At 44.2% G+C, this 6000-nt stretch overlaps 1 protein-coding gene across 2 annotated transcripts in view; it reads left to right on the top strand.

Moving 5' to 3' along the window:
- The first annotated feature begins 321 nt into the window (after nucleotides 1-321).
- The window catches only part of spsb1 (splA/ryanodine receptor domain and SOCS box containing 1), an 88924-nt gene continuing 83245 nt past the window's right edge, over nucleotides 322-6000 (top strand). Inside the window, exon 1 of one of the 2 annotated variants that reach the window (XM_078238695.1) lies at nucleotides 322-460. The gene's annotated coding sequence lies outside the window, so the exon portion shown is untranslated. The remainder of the gene's footprint in view (nucleotides 461-6000) is intronic. The other variant, XM_078238696.1, reaches the window with a different exon arrangement.

Genomic DNA, 6000 nt, shown 5'->3' with positions numbered 1-6000 from the left:
GGTAGTGTTTATTGGGGTGCTGTACTCGGTTATATATGGTAGTTTTTAGTGGGGTGTTATGCTCGGTGATTTACGGTAGTGTTTAGTGGTGTGCTGTACTCGGTGATTTACGGTAGCGTTTATTGGGGTGCTGTACTCGGTTATATATGGTAGTTTTTAGTGGGGTGTTATGCTCGGTGATTTACGGTAGTGTTTAGTGGTGTGCTGTGCTCGGTGATTTACGGTAGGGGTTAGTGGGGTGCGCTGCTCGGTGTTTTACGGTAGTGTTTAGTTGGGTGCTGTGATCGGTGTTTTACGGTGCAGTCTCTCTCGGGCTGGGAGGCACTGCCTAGCGGAGTTAGATGAAGGCGGATAAAAGCTGGAGAGGGGACGGGGGGAATAGTTTGCCGCCATAACTGCAGCTGAAGAGCGGGGCTTTGGTGCAGGAAGCGACCCCTCGGGCAGGTGGACTGGTCCTCAGGTAACTCTTTGTGTGAATGTATCCCCTGGAGCTGCTACATTGTAACCAGCCGGCGGCCTCTGGCAACTTAGTGGCTACAAAATGTTCAGCGTGAGGCTGCAGGAGCTACTGGCAACTCCTGGCAAAATGTGCCTTTAACTCGCTTTATTTAGCGCTCAGCCTGTTTGGGTGAAATGCTGCTGCGTTCAATGTTGCTGCTGTTTCAAAATTTAAAAATTGAGCCAAGTTTCTGTCAGAGCTTCTAATGAACTTGGGCAATTTGTTTTTGGCGGGGGAGTGGGTTTGGAAAATGTTTGGATCTGAACAGCAGGCAGTTTGAGTTTAAAGATAGATGAACTTGTGACCCGGAGCCGGGCTGTTGTCCTCTTTTATCAACTTCCCTATAAAAATAAGTCGAGGGTTTTTCTTTGTGTGTGATAGACAGACAAGAGATCCATGGTGGTTTATTTTAGTCACCTGGCAACCACTTGCCTGCCCAGTGGGGAAGCACTTTCCCAAAGTCTGTCTCTGCTGCTTTGCTGTGGGTTCTGACATCCCCGCCACCCTCCCTTGGGCTGAGAGATTAACTCCCAGTCCCTCAGAGATACCATCCATCCTGCACCCTTTATAAAACTCTTTTAATATGTACCCCCCCCCCCCCCCCCAATATGTATCTCAACAAGTCTGCCTTGGAAACACTGTCTCCCACTGCAAGTCAGGAGTGTGTTTTTTTTTTACAGCTGTTTTCTTTTGACATGCTGATATCTCCCTGCAGCTTCTAAACCTTGTGTGTGCTTTTTAAAACTGTGCAATTGTTCTGTATTTTTGGCAAACGTGAGGCTGCCTGGATCTTAAGTGCTTCTAAAAATAGCGCAACTGCAGAGGACCAAGGGGGAGAAGGTGGGACAAATGTTTGGGAAGGCATTTGTCGAGTTTTGTTTCCCTTATTCGGTTCGTGATCGCCCAGGACAGCACCGATGTTCTAATTGCTCCCATCTAACCAGTTTTGATGCGTCACCTCGCCCAACATGAATTTATTCCTCGTGTTGATATCCACCTTTTTTTAAAAAAAAAATCGGATTACGCTGTGTTTATTTGCTAGTGAGTTTGAACCAACAGAAGGTAATGGTTGTAACTGGGTCTATGTCCTGACTTCTAGGCATATTTGTTTACTCTCTAGGTCTAGAGGGGGTGTGGCTGAAAGTAGCTTGCTTGGGGTTTCCTCGGTACCCTTGTTCTGTGCCTTTTTGGTGAATGCATACAATTACTGGCAATGACAGCATTTAAAAGTGGGTATTTTTTTGTATAAACAGCAGATTTATCATGATTGAGTCATTGGCAGTGTCTGTCTTTGCACATTGTTTAAACCTATGGGTCACTTCTCTGGAATGATCCTTGGCTAGATGTACAATAGGGAATGAATTGTTCTGTTGCAACGCAACTAGTAGTATTTCTTCCAGTGTTCTGCTGATCATGTTATTTTTAAGAAATCTCGCAGGAATGAGTATCCAATTCTGGTAAGGCTGCCTAATTGGGTTGTAATTTTTTTTCACTGTCCTTTTTTTTGTTACAGCTACAATATGGGTCAGTTTACAATTGTGCAATTTTGTTGACTAGTGAACATGTTGGTTCAATCTTTCCAATGTGGTGGGAGCTCAAAGTTCCTGGGTGGAGGTTTTCAAATTTTGGCTTCTTTGTACATGAGGGTAGTTAATTAATTAATGGGATGGGGCATCACTGGTAAGGCCAGTATTTGTTGCCCATGCCTAATTGTACTTGAATTGGGTGGCACAGTGGTCAGCACTGCTGTCTCTTAAGCGCCAGGGACACAGGTTCAATTCTGGCCTTGGGTGGCTGTCTGTGTGGAGTCTGCACATTCTCCCCATGTTTGCATGGGTTTCCTCCCACAGTCCAAAGATGTGTAGGTTAGGTTGATTGGCCATGCTGAAGTGCCCCTTGGTGTCAGTGGTATGACAGGGTAAATGTGTGGGGTTAGGGCCCGGATGGGAGTGTTGTTGGTGCAGGCTCGATGGGCCGAATGACCTCCTCATGCACTGTAGGGATTCTATGAATAGTTTGCCAGTTAATTTCAGAGGTGAGTCTCAAGTAGATTAGAGGGGCTTTAGATTGGTTTCACTGGTCGGCGCAACATCGAGGGCCGAAGGGCCTATACTGCGCTTCTATGTTCTAGATCAGACCAGGTGGCAGATTTCCTTTCCTGAAGGGCATTAATGTACCAGATGGATTTTTACAACAACCATGATAGTTATCAAAGCCATCTCCATATTTATTGGTGGAATTGAAATTCCACCAGCTGCCGTGGTGGGATTTGAACCCATGTCCCCAGAGCATTAGGCCTGTGGATTAATAGTCCAATACGCCATTTGTTTTCCCAGTACTACTATTTTTATGTTGGCATGCCAAAATGCATCTTTTATAATTGCTCTGAAGATGAGCAACCTAAACAACCTCAACGTTTCAATTGTCTGCACTTTGTGCTGTTTCTCAGTGTGGACGATTGGGTGGTGTTGGTTCTGGCCACAAGGCATTTCATAGATCATGTGGTTGGCCTCTTGTCCTTTTTTTGCTTCTTTTAGTGATGTTAGATAATTGGGCCAAATTGATTGTTTTTTGGCTAGCTCTTGTCTCCAGGTGCACTTTTCTTTGGATCAATATTGATCATCGAGTGCACAGTTGGATCTGGACATCCACGTCCTGCAGTAGGAAACATCTGCCCCAAATGGGTTTTCTTTGCAAGTCTGAAAGTCACTTGGCAGCTGCAACAGGTTGTTTGAAATGGACAGGGGACTTGTGTGGAGGAAATGGTGAACGTCAGAATATTAACACTTCCCCTTCTCAATAGTGCAGGATCCCTCGCCTCACATGGTATGGTATCTGTTAACTATCTTTGCATCAGGACTGGAATATATAGCCAGGATCATGTTCCGCGCAGAAATCACAGCTCTGGTTGTTTGCTCCACTTTAGTCCTGGCAGAAAATCCAAATTCTATGCATGAATGCAGATTTGCATTATCCACATGCATCACATCTGGAGGGTTTATCAAAGAACAGACCACGCTGGTCCAAAAGTCCCATTGCATATCATGCTCACCATTTTATTAACCAGTTGTGAACTGATTGTATTGCAACGTGGTTGACTACTGCTTTTGATTTGATTTAATATTGTCCCATGTATTAACATACAGTGAAAAGTATTGTTCCTTGCGCGCTATACAGACAAAACATACCGTTCATAGAGAGGGAAAGGAGAGAGTGCAGAATGTAGTGTTACAGTCATAGCTAGGGTGTAAAGAAAGATCAACTTAAAGCAAGGTAAGTCCATTCAAAAGTCTGACAGCAGCAGGGAAGAAGCTGTTCTTGAGTTGGTTGGTACGTGACCTCAGATTTTTGTATCTTTTTCCTGAAGGTGGAAGAGAGAATGTCCGGGGTGCGTGGGGTCTTTAATTATGCCGGCTGCTTTGCTGAGGCAGCGGGAAGTGTAGACAGAGTCAATGGATGGGAGGTCGGTTTGTGTGATGGATTGGGCTACATTCACGACTTTTTGTAGTTCCTTGTGGTCTTGGGCAGAGCAGGAGCCATACCAAGCTGTGATGCAACCAGAAAGAATGCTTTCTATGGTGCATCTGTAGAAGTTGGTGAGAATCGTAGCTGACATGCCCAATTTCCTTTGTCTTCTGAGAAAGTAGAGGCATTGGTGAGTTTTCTTAACTAGTACCCTCCAAGGGCAACTAGGGATAGGCAATAAATGCCGAACAGCGACACCCATGTCCCTCGAATGAATTTTTAACAAAATTGTGTATCTTATATTAAATGTGTATCTTGTGGCTCTTTAACCTGTAATATACATGACTGTGTAGTCTTTAGCTATTTACTATCATTGTGATGTCTGTCAACATCTCTTGTTGGTCGTGTCTGAACAGCTCAATGTGCTGGTTTAGTTTTACTCTGTATTTGGGTTGAACTAATGGAAATCACCAGGGAGTCCTATTTTAGGCTAGTGTTGAGTTTGCCACTTGCCTGGGTGAATAATTCGGAATCCAGAAATGCAATTTGCCACGTCTGATTAGTAAATAAATGCTATTGTTGGGCAGGTTCGTGCACGTAGTGTGTGAACACGCACTTTAACCTTTTTTTGTCTCTTTGCTTGAATGATAACACAACTGGGTGAGTTCTTGTGTCATTGAGTGCTTTACTTGGTTACTGAATGATGGTTGTTTGGTAAATAAGCACCTACCCATGTTGAGTGTAGGCAAGTTATTTTCTTAAGCTTGATGTACGCTGATAAAACTGTTCCATTTTATATCCTGTTTTTATGAGCAATTAAATGCTTTGTGACATAGTGTGTATCAGTGTGATGACAACCAGAGGAATTGATTTTGACCATGATACTAGGAAGAGCTCCCCTTCATCATAAAATTGCAGTCATTTGTATGCACAGATAGGACTTCAGTTTGGTGTTGGTCACTGCTGGAAGGTGGCACCTCTTACTTTTTTTATGGGATGTGGGTATTGCTGGCTAGACCAGCATTTATTGCCCATCCCTAGTTGCCCTTGAGAAGGTGGTGGCGGTGACCTGCCTTCTTGAACAGCTGCAGTCCCTGAGGTCTAGGTACACTCAATGCTGTTAAGGAGGGGGGGTTCCAGGATTTTGACCCAAAAAATGCAGCAGTCCCTCAGTGTTGCACTGGAGGGTCGTTGTAGATTTTCGTGATCAAGTCTCAAACATTTTCTGGTTTTATTTAAACCGATTTTTGGAGATGGACAAGAGTTAAACTAGTATAGTTTTCAGTTTGATATCTGGCTAAGTTACCATGAAGTGAAATAAACAGATTCACCAGAATTCTACTGCCCCACCCACTGCAGAATCGGAGTGGGCGAGGGGTTGACAACAGAAATGTCTTGACCTCTGGCGGAAATTTCCGGTCTCAAGTCAAGCGAGGTCGTGAAACCCCACCCATTGTCTGTGCCATGATGCACTGTGCCTTGGCATTTCCTTCCTCAAATAGGTATCCAAGTAAATTGAAACTTTGGGGGAAACCAAACTGACTTTTAAAAACAAAAGGGAAAGTTACAATTTAAATGGGGAAACAGATTCAAACGGCATCTGTGTAGAGGGTTCTGGGCGTCCTTGTGCATGAGTCTCAAAGTGGGTGTGCAGGTGCAGAATGTTACAAGGAAGGCAAATGGGGTCTTAGCATTTATTGCAAAGGGCTTGGAGTATAAAAGTAGAGAAGTGTTACAATTGGATAAGGAATTGGTGAGACCACACTTGGAGTATTCTGTTCCATTTTGGTCACCTTTTGGGGAAGGATGTGGTGGCACTGGGGGCGGTTCAGAAGATGTTCACTAAATTGATTCCAGGTTTGAAGGGGCTGTCGTATGGAGACCAGGTGAGTAGCTTGGGCTTGTACTCGCTGGAGTACAGAAGAATGAGGGGAGATTTAATTGAGGAAATAAAATACTCAACAGGATTGATGAAGTAAATGTTAACCAAATGTTCCCCCTTCTAGAACAGTCTGGGACAAGAAGTCATAGTTGTA

Source organism: Mustelus asterias, chromosome 22 (genome assembly GCF_964213995.1).
Source record: "Mustelus asterias chromosome 22, sMusAst1.hap1.1, whole genome shotgun sequence".
Lineage (NCBI taxonomy): Eukaryota > Metazoa > Chordata > Chondrichthyes > Carcharhiniformes > Triakidae > Mustelus > Mustelus asterias.
Note: the sequence above shows the minus strand (reverse complement) of the source record. Positions and strands in the feature narration are given on the sequence as shown.